Source organism: Protopterus annectens, chromosome 4.part1 (assembly GCF_019279795.1).
Source record: "Protopterus annectens isolate FY-2018-M chromosome 4.part1, PAN1.0, whole genome shotgun sequence".
NCBI classification, from domain to species: Eukaryota; Metazoa; Chordata; order Ceratodontiformes; family Protopteridae; genus Protopterus; species Protopterus annectens.
The window spans coordinates 337,679,143-337,693,752 of NC_056734.1; positions in this window are offsets into that span (position 1 = coordinate 337,679,143).

A 14,610-nucleotide genomic window follows, 5' to 3' on the forward strand; every position below is an offset into this window, starting at 1 on the left:
TTGCTGATAGCTGTCCATGTAATGCAGCACAGATGCACAGAAATACCCAGGGTACCGGGTCCATAGAACTGCATCCACATCACACTTCCGCACACATGGCGGATGTGTAATGGAGTACTATCAATTATTGCGGTCAAGGGATTCTGGGTATGTAGACTCTGTGCTTTCGGTGTTGTTCGCAGGCAATCCTTCCTCCGCCCTGTGGGAGGGATGTGTCTTGTAGCACCTGCCTTACTCTCCGCTAATAATGCAAACCATACTCCGGAGAATGCTAAATGTAGGTGTGGAATGTGTACAGCCCTATACTAGTGTCCAGTAGGCAATTGTCATGGATGGACACCCGTATGGCCAGGATGGCACCCACAACTGCAAACCGGGTAAATGACATAGCAGCGGTAAGGCATGACACAGGAAATACACATAGGGACCACAGTTGACATTCCACATACAAAGCGGACTGTCGTGCCAACACCGGCGTACACAGCACTCAGTCTGCCAGCAACAGACTGAGGAGCACCCGCTACCGTACAAGCGGAACAGATGTGCGACCTGTGGAACACATACTAATGGCACACACACAGCGTCACGTAGGATGTGTAAACTATGGCATTCCCACCTACGAAGACAACATGGTTAAATGAATGCATAGGTAAGCAACATGTTCGGTGGTGTTATATTGGAAATATAGTGGCGGATATGTCCCATTGGGATGTCTGAGGTTTATATGAAGCAGTTGGTAACCAGCATCTTTGGATGTATGTCATTTGTTCACAGTACTAACTCAGCTGGTTATGTAGCACCATGTGGAATGGGTAGTCAAACAGACATCAGCGATTGGGAACATACACCAGCAGTGAAAAGCACTGGGCAGGTGGACACAGTCCAGCAACATCTAACTTGACATATGCACATCGGTGTCCATTGTAGGACCCAAAATTCTGTTCAGAGAATGCCTGCTAGCTTCCTGCATTACTCATGTGACCTAATTGTCGTCACCACGTCACAGGTACACATAGGCACGCATAGCGTGTTCAATGTTGATGATAGCTGTCCATGAACTGCAGCACACATGCACAGAAATACCCAGGGTATCGGGTCCATTCAGCTGCGTCCACATCACACTGCAGCACACATGAAGGATGTGTAATGGGTACTGTCCACTGTTGCAGTCAAGGGAGTCTGGGTATGTAGAATCTGGCCTCGGTGTTGTTTAGCAGGCAATCCTTTGTCCGCCCGTGGGAGGGGCGTGTCGTAACACATCGTCACTCTCCGCTAATAATGCACACCATACTCCGGGAATGCAAAATGCAGGTGTGAAATGTGTACAGCCCTATACCAGTGTATAGTAGGCAATTCACATGGATGGACAAGCGTATGACTAAGATGGCACACATAAATGCAAACCGGTGGAATTACACTGCCGTAGTAAGGCATTACACAAGTCATACACATAGGGACTACAGTTGACATTCCCCATACAAGAAACACAGACAACCAGCCGATGAAGTCCAAAGCAAAGCCGAGGTACTGTAGGGCCCGTCAGTGACCAACCAGAGCACACCAAGAATTAAAGGCAGTCACCATAGTCTATTGGAGCCCGCCGTCTGCTTCATAAGCAGACTTATTCAGACTACATACAATGCAGTCCAACCTACTACATTTACAAGCATTAATTGGTTGGTACATTAGATGTGCTAGGTACTAATTACATGCCTTAAAGGCAGACAAGCGAACAAACCTTACTTGGGTTACACATCCCACACAGTGAGGACATCAGACATTGCTTGAAGGTACAGTCTTCATCGGAAAATGGAAATATATGTACATATATGAAACATGAACCAACATAAAATGTTTTCCAAATGTCTGACTGTGTAAGCTACATATATATGTCCTACGGATTGTGCCAATATATTAACAGAACTGCAGACACCTAGTAATATGAATGAACCATAATATATACACATAAACCGTATGATTATGACTACTGTAAAATAGACCAGCGAAATGTAAAGATTCACAATGTGCTAATGTAACATTCATATAGAAGGTTACTTAAATAAGTGAATCGAGACATCCATGTGTAAATACTAACAGAAGGCCAGCGAGGTGCTTGCCCTCACATGTACTGGGATGTCGTTCCACAGCATAGTGAGTGTCTGGGTGATGAATCCGTCCCAACAACACGTTCGATTAATGACAGTGTCAAGGTGTGCGTCAGCTCCCGTTGTGGTTGTGAGGATCTACCTTATTTCGTGAAGCATAGTCATCAGATCTGGGTTCGACTTAGCCGTGCATGCCAGGCACGGGTCACCTCTGGGCAAGTGGTATGCAACTGTATACAGCTGGAATTCTTTCAGTCGGTCAGTATAACACATATACCTGAGACCCTGCATCCGTTTGTCGAAGAACTGTTGGTGCCTTTCCAGCTGCTGCAGGTGTTGGGTCAGATACATTCTGAACGGGGCATTGTACCCAATCATAGGTCTATTGTGTGATCAGTACATGGGCACAATGACCTCCCTGATCTAGATGTGAATCCCTTCATGATGATGTGGGCAATGTGGAAGGTCTACCTAACTATGTTAGCAACATGTGTGTCTAACGAGCGGTTAACAACAACACGTGTCGCCAGATCACTGGTAACCCCCTCCGTGCTCAGTGGACTGCCACCTATATGGTAGCTCGGGGTAACCTTGTTCATCGAAGGGTATGCCTATGCATTTCCTGGCATTTAGCTGTAGGACATGTCTCTGGTACCACTTATCCACATCTGTGAGGCACTCCTGAAGGATATCTGTGTCAGATGTGTGTCTGACTTTGGCATCCGGTTTGCAGTCGTATGCAAACATTGTCACCATAACCCCCTGTGTATGCGTGTACATTGGAAGCGTAGATGCTGGAAATAGTGGACCCAGGACTGAGCCCCATGGGACACCACCTGTGACTGGCTGTGAGTATGACATGGCGCCAGCAACTATGGCCATGTGTGTTCTGTGACTTAGCCCGTTTGCAACCCATATGGCGATGTATGGATTTACATTCAAGATGGCGGGTTTATCAAGTATACCGAGGGGGTATTGTGTCGAAGGCCTCTGCCGGGTTGAGGTAGGCTGTATGGACTGCTTTACCCTCAGCAATGGCCTTGGTGACTGATTCTACAAAGTGAAACACGTGTAAAGGGCATGATCTGACTATGACCAAGCTAAACTGGGTTGTATCCAAAGTATGCGGGTCCCCTATGTCTTTATCTATGTGTCCCATTATGATCCATCTCCATGGCTTTGCAGATAAGGCTTGTCAAACTAATGGTATGGTAATAACCAGGGTCAGTGGAGGCACCATCTATGTGGAGTGTGACTACAGTAAGCCCTGTGCTACTACTCAGATGCGTATCCTGAGGTGAGGCTAGGATTACACAGCTGTCCGAAGTGTGGGTTAAATTCCCCATAGAGTTCCTGGAGTGCACAGCTGGGACACCATGTGGACCCATGGATGCTGTGTTGACTGCCTTGGGGCTGGATGTGGGTAATGCTGGACATACCCACGGCAGGCGTGCCACGTTCGAGTCCGATGCCCAAGGGACCACACACATAGCCGGCCTTAGGCATAGGCCAAGTAGGTAGCCGTCTAGGGTGTTGCTCTACTCGGGGCACCTTTCCAGACTCTATTTGGTGTAGGTAGACCAGGAGGGTAGCGGGTGATGTATCGGTGGCAACTTCTGCCTAGGTCACCACTTACCCTAAGGCCACTCTTCCCGTGGGTAATACAGCAGTACCCACACCCAGGCGGGTCATCGCTAGGGTCATTGCTAGTATGGCACATCATCTACGTAAGGAAGGAAACCATATATCCCCAGACATAATGGCACAGCATAATGCCTGTTAAGCGCGGCCAAAGGCAGACATCGTCACCAGCGTCGGTGCGGGCGTACTGCGAGATGTCCGTTAACAATGCCGACAATGTGTCGCTTTGTGAAACAAACTCCACAGAGACATTCAATAATAGACAGCGACGGACAACCCGATGTCCTCGTGTCTGAGCTATTCAACCTGTTACGCCATGTTAAATGTGTGTAGCACAGCGGAACCGGGCCAAACAAAGCAGCGGACATGTCTGTGGCTCAGTGAAAGTCGATCACGCAATGTTAAACCCTTGTAATATTGCGACACAGGCCATACATCACGGAGGGTTAGTAATGGAAGTAGGTTAGTTCGATCAGACCGTGTGCAATTAGTATACTTGAGATCTACTTCGCATACACCGGTCAATCCGCGCACTCGGTTAAGACTAATTGGGGGCGTGACATGGTACCATGGACACGGACAAAGCGTGCCCATGTGACTCATCTAACATTCGTACAGGGTCAGGGCGGTCCCGTACAGTGGGCGGCCAAGACCAAACCCAAAGCACCACAGCAACACCCTGACAATCGAAGGCCTGTATGCATATGGGATATAAGCAGCTGTCATCTGAACAGCCCTGTGGTGACGACATATGCATCCTGGGCGATGGCGAGGGAATTAGGAATGTTCAACATGCAGTACCGCACCTTTCCCAGCAGGAGAATGGATGCCTGTGGCGTGCGTGTGTGCGGGGGTGATATGTAAATGTACATAGGTACCAAGGGTATGCATATTAATGACAACGAACAGCTAGCGTGCACTGGTCACAGTAAGCGTCAAGCGTGACTGCAGTCACGTTGGAATTATGACTATAGAACATATAGATGTGCGTGTGCGTAAAGCGTCCATGCTGCAAAGACTGTTACATATATAAAGCTGTAAGTGCTTTCTGCACCGTCCGTCAACGGATCAGACATATGTTACGGAATAGTCACAAGTAGCATAAAACACGTAACCACACAGACACTGTAAACATATATAAGCGGACTACGGATATGCGTAATGTGCGTGCGCGTAACCCACAATCCGGACATGCGGTATGCGTGTGCGTGTGTGATCCAGTGGAACCAGGGAAGGTTACGGATGTCTCCTCCACACGTTTACATTCATAATTGTCAAATATATGCTTAAATAGTACTTATTGATTCCATGCTTTGTTATCGTAATGCTACTATTATACACATCGATATACAATAACCTGATCAACACACTACATTCTAAGGTGCACTCTCACCAATTATCAACTATGTGTCCGGATACTGATTGTATTTACCAATATTGTAGATATATTAACACATTGTTGCCGTATTATTGTTTCCATGAAGTAAGGCATGCAACACTGATATGTATATGTCACGTTATAATCAAGACTTGGAGCACTGTCCACCTAACTATGAGCAGGTTTATTGATTATTTCGCTTTAAACCGACTCTGAAGGAAGTGTATTAGGGGCGGCTATGTCATGAAATCCGTTACTCGGCGGTGCCCCATGTTAGTAGTTGAGAGAGCTCAGTATCCTTTCACTGTGGAGTCTATCGTATTTGACAGTGTCTGTTTCTGCCGATATATGTTCCATAATGTCGTTTATGAAGATGGGCAGGGCGCTTAAGGTTTGCTGTATTTACGCATACTGGCGCGTGGATATAGATAGGCCATGTCATACAAGCGATGGGTAGTCAAGCAGACATCCACGACTGGGGAACATACAGCGGCAGTCAATACCACTGGCCAGATGGGGACAGTCAAACACGTTCTACACTTTACAAATGCACATCGGTGTCCATTGTAGGACTCCAAAAATTCTGACTGTTTTGCCAGTATCGTCAAGATCAGCCAATCCGGTACAAACCGTGACTACGGCACAGCTGAACATATGCACCACCAGCGTGTTTAAGGTTGATGATACCTGCCCATGACATGCAGGACATATGAACAGAGGTCCCCAGACTGCCGTGTCCATACATGTGCGTCCATATCCCAGTTCCGCACACATGAAGGATGTGTCATGCGTGCCGTGGGGGTTGCAGCCCTGGTATCCTGGGTATGCAAAATGGGGCTCGGTGTTGTTTGGCTGATAATCCGTTGTCCGCCCGTGGGAGGGCTGCGGGTACAGGGCGTGCCTTAGTCCCCAGTAAGGATGCAAAGCATCCATAGGGTAATGCTAAAGGCATGTGTGAAATGTGTTCAGCCCTACATCAGTGTCAGTAGGCATTTCCCAAGGATGGACAAGCGTCACGGACAAGATGGCACCCATAATAGCAAGCCTGGTGGAATCACACAGCCGTAGTAGGGCATGACACAGGACATAAAGATGGAAACAGCAGTACATACACCCGTAGACATCCATCCTGCCATGCGAATCCCAGCGTACACAGCAGCGAAGGTGCTATCCAGTATGTGGGGATCACCCGCCTCCACTCTGCGGAACATACCTGCGACCTGTGGAACACATATTAATGGCACACCAACAGCGTCAACTAGGAAGGTCATACTATCGCTAAAATATGGAGTTCACACACATAACCGACATACTGTCATGAATAAATAGGTTCTACATGTACCGGCTGTGTTATACTGACAATACAGTGGCGGATAGTTCACAATGGTACCTGTGAGGATTATGTAAAGCAGTTGCCAACCTGCAGGACTACAGTAACACCCTATGGGTAAATTGTGGAAGGACACGGGTTACGTAGCACTACATAATATGGGTAGGCGGACAGACATCCGGGAATGGGGAACATCTGGCGGCAGTCAAACCCACTGGCGAATGGACACAGTCCAACATGTCCTAAACTTTACATATGCACATCGGTGTCCATTGCAGGACCCAAAATTACTCCTTAAGTGAGTGTGAGCAACATAGTGTGAACGGAAGAGGTGACAGCCGTGACTACGGCACAGGTAGATATATGCACCACAGGTGTCTTCAAGGGTGATGACAGCCGTCCATGAAATGCAGGACATATGAATAGGACTCCCCAGGCTGCTGCATCCATACACGTACGTCCACATCCCATTCCCGCACACATGAAGGGTGTGCAAGGGGTACTGTCGGAGGTTGCAGACATGGGATCGAGTGTATGCAAAAATGGATGTCGGTGTGGATTGGCAGATGATTCATCGTCCGCCCGTGTGCGGGGCGTGGCCATGGCATATCGTTACTCCGCAATACTAATACCGATCATCCACGGAAATGGAGAATGCAGCAGTGAAATGTTGACAGCCCGATACTAGTGTCCAGTAGGCAGTTCCCATGGATGGACAAGCGTCACGGCCAAGATGGCACCCATAGCTGCAAACCTGGGGAATCCACAGCTGTTGCAAGGCATAACCCAGGGAATACAGATCACGGTGTACAGTACACACTCCCCATTCAAAGAAACACCGCTGGGCAGATACCGCGTACACAACACTCCATGTGCCAGCACATCTATGGGGATCCTGCGCTTCCATACAGTGGAACAGATGGGTCACCTGTGTAAAGATACCAATGGCACAATCTCCACGTCTGCTGGGAATGACATAGGATGGTCAAACTATGGCGTTGACACCAAAGAAAGACATCCTTCGGTGAATTAATAGGATTGATGTCAATACACCATGGCAAACACCCAATGAACAGGGAAGACTTGCTGGCACCCTATGGCCACAAACCATGTCACACATAGGTAGATGGAACAGTCAACATAAACATTTCGTCCACGACAGGTCGCATATGGTATCCAAAGGTACTTCATAGACATGTATGCGCTATCACCCGTTGGCCCCGTGAGACTTACACATAACATGGAAGTATCCAGGCTTTAAATGTCCACCCTTACACTTCCATTTGTCACTTTCTATGCGAGCAATGGAGATGTAGCCACAGCATAGAAAGCAGAGGCGTACTGCTAACGAAACACACACATGTCAACATCACAGAAAGCATACTATGAACACCGTATTACATGATATTGTACTATGAAACACAAACAAACCCGGAAACCTGCAGCAAGAATAGTCCCGTGGTTCGACACAACACAAGTCTTCGTAACATTTGAACAGTTCATTAAAACATGCAGCGTTTTCGTTGTTTCCACAGCGTGTGCAAGAAATATGCTATGTCTAATAATGTTCACAAACAACAATGTGAGTCTTAACATGATTTTATAAATCACACTGTTGATTGTGAACACTTTAACTAATTGCTTATTCAGTTGTATGGTGAAAGCAGCGGAAACACACACACACACGGAAGGGGCGGAGATGAACCTCGCCTATTTACATGAACTCAGTACAGTATGAATCATTTACACAGCGCTACCGAGTTAACTGGCGTGGCGCTGTCAGAGGCATACATGTAGGCTGCTGGCGTCACCCGCAAGACAATATTTGGAAATAGCCAAGGCATGTGTTGCGGGCGTCTAAAAGCATAATCAGTCGCAGAGGCAGCTGGAAACACACACACACACACACACACGGAAGGGGCGGGGCGAACCTCGACTATCTACATGAACACACTACTGTATGAAGCATTTACAGAGCAGCTACCGAGTTTGCTAAACAGGCGCTGTCACAGGCATACTTGTAGGCTGCTGACATCACCCGCAAGACAATAGTTGGCAATAGCCAAGGCATGTGTTGCGGGCGTCTAAAAGCATAATCAGTCGCAGAGGCAGCTGGAAACACACACACACACACACACGGAAGGGGCGGGGCGAACCTCGACTATCTACATGAACACACTACTGTATGAAGCATTTACAGAGCAGCTACGAGTTTGCTAAACAGGCGCTGTCACAGGCATACTTGTAGGCTGCTGGCGTCACCCGCAAGACAATAGTTGGCAATAGCCAAGGCATGTGTTGCGGGCGTCTAAAAGCATAATCAGTCGCAGAGGCAGCTGGAAACACACACACACACACACACGGAAGGGGCGGGGGCGAACCTCGACTATCTACATGAACACACTACTGTATGAAGCATTTACAGAGCAGCTACGAGTTTGCTAAACAGGCGCTGTCACAGGCATACTTGTAGGCTGCTGGCGTCACCCGCAAGACAATAGTTGGCAATAGCCAAGGCATGTGTTGCGGGCGTCTAAAAGCATAATCAGTCGCAGAGGCAGCTGGAAACACACACACACACACACACGGAAGGGGCGGGGCGAACCTCGACTATCTACATGAACACACTACTGTATGAAGCATTTACAGAGCAGCTACCGAGTTTGCTAAACAGGCGCTGTCACAGGCATACTTGTAGGCTGCTGGCGTCACCCGCAAGACAATAGTTGGCAATAGCCAAGGCATGTGTTGCGGGCGTCTAAAAGCATAATCAGTCGCAGAGGCAGCTGGAAACACACACACACACACACACGGAAGGGGCGGGGGCGAACCTCGACTATCTACATGAACACACTACTGTATGAAGCATTTACAGAGCAGCTACGAGTTTGCTAAACAGGCGCTGTCACAGGCATACTTGTAGGCTGCTGGCGTCACCCGCAAGACAATAGTTGGCAATAGCCAAGGCATGTGTTGCGGGCGTCTAAAAGCATAATCAGTCGCAGAGGCAGCTGGAAACACACACACAGAGACACACACACACGGAAGGGGCGGGGGCGAACCTCGACTATCTACATGAACACACTACTGTATGAAGCATTTACAGAGCAGCGCTACGAGTTTGCTAAACAGGCGCTGTCACAGGCATACTTGTAGGCTGCTGGCGTCACCGCCAAGACAATAGTTGGCAATAGCCAAGGCATGTGTTGCGGGCGTCTAAAAGCATAATCAGTCGCAGAGGCGGCTGGAAACACACACACACACAGAGACACACACACGGAAGGGCGGGGAGCGAACCTCGACTATCTACATGAACACACTACTGTATGAAGCATTTACAGAGCAGCTACGAGTTTGCTAAACAGGCGCTGTCACAGGCATACTTGTAGGCTGCTGGCGTCAGCCGCAAGACAATAGTTGGCAATAGCCAAGGCATGTGTTGCGGGCGTCTAAAAGCATAATCAGTCGCAGAGGCGGCTGGAAACACACACACACACAGAGACACACACACGGAAGGGGCGGGGAGCGAACCTCGACTATCTACATGAACACACTACTGTATGAAGCATTTACAGAGCAGCTACGAGTTTGCTGAACAGGCGCTGTCACAGGCATACTTGTAGGCTGCTGGCGTCACCCGCAAGACAATAGTTGGCAATAGCCAAGGCATGTGTTGCGGAGCGTCTAAAAGCATAATCAGTCGCAGAGGCAGCTGGAAACACACACACACACACAGACACACACACACACACACACACACACACACACGGAAGGGACGGGGCGAACCTCGCCTATCTACATGAACACACTACAGTATGAAGCATTTACAGAGCAGCTACCGAGTTTACTGAGCAGGCGCTGTCAGGAGGCATACCCCTACGTGAGTGGTATCATTTGCAGAGGCAATCGCCCGATCGGGTGTTCGGACAGAGTCTTGCCAGTCACGCGGTCTGTTACCATCCCAAGGTCGCCGTACACTAACTGCGTTAGTGCTGCAGTCGAGAATAACAAGTAACTACTGATCAGTACATCACTGCATACTGGGCATGCTCAGACACTTAGACTCGGCACAGGGCAGACATGCATACACATGTTGCAACGGCATGGGTGGCGTAATGTCGACCGTCGTGTGTGTCCGGCCACACAACAGAAACCTGGCCATGCCACAGGCGTGGCCGTTGCGTAGGGGATACAGGCATGCACCGGGGTATAACTGCAGGCGGCGCGGTGTGCACTGTGCTGTGTGTCTATCTACACAGCTGCCTACTGGGCATGCTCAGACACTTAGAGTCGGCACAGATCAGACATGCATACACATGGTGCGGCGGCATGGGTGGCGGAATCACGGACCATCCTGTGTGTCCGGCCACACAACAGTAACCGGTCATGCCACAGGTGTTGTTGCTGCGGGGAATATTTAGGTGCAATTAACCATGTGTAGGACTGGCCTACAGTTTGTTGCATGCTACAGACAACCCTCCCAAACACAAGATACCTTCACAGATGTCCTGAGGACACTGGTGAGTGGGCATGCTCTCACAACAGCACCGTATTGGGTGACATGAACCACCCATACATAGCCTGGGAACATTACCCATGGCACAACACAGTCGCCAGCAGTCCCAGGTGTTCACACACCTGGCCACTGTTAAACAGCCATGCACCATACATACCAGGGGGGGGGATGTCTGACAGTTCTGCCCATCACGCATGGTGAGGATATGCCCCACACAGGATGTACAGCCCTCAATGGTGATGCAAGACCGTATAGTGGATCCACTGGTCATCCACTCACTGTAACCAACACCAGCATGGGGACCTCAGTGATGACCTCTCCACAGAAAAACACACACATCATATGACCGGTGTGGTACCCTACAAGTCCTCCATGCCAATGTTGAACAGAGGCCAGACCGGCAAGCGCCCTAACGAATGCCTTCCCGACCACCCACATGCATGTCTGCAACAGGCAAACATGATGACATCAGGACCTTGTCCACCACAGGTAGGCACATGGTGTGGTGGACCGCAGCCACTGACTACCTGTACATCAACAGTTGGAGCTACTACATGGCAGGGCAATGACAGTACCAAGGAAACCATCACCCATTCATACCGGCGTCACCATACGGCCCCACATACCATCATCCAGGTCCGCTCGTGGGAGTGGTACTGCAGAGGGCACATGAGACAACCACAGGGCCTTCCCTAACTGTGGTAAGGACATGGTTGGGGGCACACAGACTTGCCTGGAAATGGTCCAGAATGGTACAACAGTCACTGCACCCACAGACATTGTCTGCATACCACAGGACATGTTCCATGCATACATCCCCAACAGGGAACATATCCATCCCACCAGAGTGTATCCTCCCAAACATGTCATATGGCCTGGGTGATCCCATATCTCTATGGCGTTTGACCGTCAGCAATGGGCACCGATGGTTTCCCTGGCTGTGTGCTACCCATCCTCTTTGAGGCCCTCGGCCCACACATGCGACCACTGTGTCATGTTAGCCTTACTATGGGCTATGTCCCCAATGGATGCCATATGGCATCTGTGGTCCCACTATGCCAGGGTAGTGCTCCTATGGACTGTCAACAGCCACACCCTATCGCTTGACAAGTGTTGTCTGCAAAGCTGTGTGGAGGTCCATACAGGTGGTCATGGTTACAGATAGCGGTGTACAGCCAATGCGGAACATACCCACAACTACATAGTCAAGGGCGGATCCTGCCTCCCGAACCTGCTTTCGTCCAGTCTGGAGTGTTCACCAAGGCCATTGATGGGGATCGTGGGTTTGCACACAGTACCATGACCTGGTGGGGCGTTCAGAGCACACTACACATGGGACCCATGGAAAGGCTCGCCAGCATACATGTGGGGACATATGTCACCCGATGCTTCTCACACAGGTTGGAGGTCACACCACACAGGGTTGGTGCTCAAGGTGCCTTGTCACACTCATATCTGGACCCAGTGGAGGCCCACAGGGCTCACTCCTGTGCCCCCTGCCATATGGCATCCGACCTCTCAATGTGCATGCAATCATAGGGGGATTGTAGCAGACAAGGTATGCAGATGACTACGCACCGGCCAACATACCCAACACCCCATGTTACACGAACATCCACCTAGGGCGTCATAGACATGGATGACTGGTGCCAGAGCCATGGCCTGCTACCAAATGCCAGAGAAGGTGCAGCCCTACCCAGTGTGAAGAACATGTTCGTCCCAATGTCACATGTAGGTGGTGCGCCATTAAAGATGGTGGACATGTTCAGGAAATGGCTACCACACCTGTCGGCAACCTCTGTCAACACACACAATGGCAATGTGGGTGTGAAGACATTCCATTGTGGCCTCCTGGTCTGGATGGAATGGCAACCACATCAGGGGTGTTCATTGTACCCCTGTACACATCACACACCAGTGCAATGACTGCGTACAATGGCACATGTGGCCTGTAGCTAACCTGGCGCCTGCAGCACTTTCGGAAGGACATAAGCGTTCCACAAGGCGGGGATGGCGGTGCTAGGACATGTGTCACAAGGTGCGGCCAAGGGGACACCGGCTGTGGATCTTCACAGCACAGCTGCTCCGTGGTGATCTGTGCCTGACATACTGCGGCCATGTCTGACCTGGGTGACATGGGCACATTCCACCTCCAGGCCCCATGCAAACCACGGGCACAGAAGCGACTGTCAGACACCTCAACTCAAAGATGAGTGGGGCGTGCTGGGGAACAGGGTAACGGCCAGACACACCCTACAACACGGGGAGGAGTGCCAGGCCATGTGAAGGAAAGGCCCTGACTGCCTTTGTCCAGGACTGCTAATGTCGTGTGGATGTGTGGCGATAGTTATCGCCAGTCAACCTCTGTGTGTCACTGCTAGACCAGGGACTGGGGACTGATGGATATGGCATCCCCATCCTGAGGGGTGTTAGATGCCACACACAGTCATGCTAGGTCCACACATGTCGTAGGGCACATATCCTGTCACGTTCATGTGTGCCTATGTACCTATGTAGGGGTCCATGCGGATGTGGGTAACTGTGCTATGCTGATTTTGCCAGACATGCCTGTGGGTACCCCGACTACACGTGGGGAACTAATTACAGTGCTCCCAGTAGGCGCGTGCAAGTACACCATCAGTATCATACGGGTTAACTGCACCGACATGGTGCTACACATGTAACCACCACACATACTGTGTACACATATCAATGAATGCTGCACCTGTCCTGCATGGTATGTCTGCTGCATGATGTCCGTGCACAACACACATCACATACACACCTGTCACCAGCCATACACACACACCACAACATACACAGCACGTACTATGCGTACACAGGTATCACATACACCTCTCACTATCGTGTCCACCCTGTGCATCATAATATGTTAGCTTAACCGTGCATTGATGGTGTGGCTCACAGTTATCTTGGCAGAGACTTAATCATATGCACAGGGTGATATGTGTGCCACAGGCATGGGCTGTACCAATGGATGACATCATGTGTGTGTGTAAGGGCCAGTGCATTGAGTGGGCATGACTATGTAGATTGCATGTGGGTGTGGTGGAGCCCTACAGTTGTGTCTGCTGTGTGTGGGTGTGTGTGTACACAGTTCAGTCATCTGTGATGCCTACGGGGTATGCTTGGCAGCCCCTGACTGTACAGTGCAGGTGTTACGGCTCACTGTGTCTGCCGCTGGCGATGTGACCCGCGCCTGCCTGGGGTCGCAGGCACGACCGGGTGGAGGTACAGACTGTCCACTATCCGATGTCACAGGTCCGGTGGAAACGTGCCCACGACGGGGCGGACCAGGGCCACGTCCGCGTGGCCTGCGCTGTCCTGGTGTGGATGGTGTCGTAGCAGGTGCAGTGCTACTGGTAGCATCACTGTGGGTGTGGGCATGGGGGGTGGCACGCACGCTGACCTGCAGCAGGTGGTGTTGCTGGCACCGCCCGTGCCCTATGCCTCACCCTACCTGGTGTTCCTGCACGGACTGCGCCGCGCTCAAGGATGGCCAAGCCTCGGTCGATGAGACCAGCCATATCGCCCAATCTCCTATCCAGAACATCGGCAAGATGCTGTTGTGCATTGCCAATGCCTGGATGCTGTCATTTAAGTGCGGATTGCGGACCTC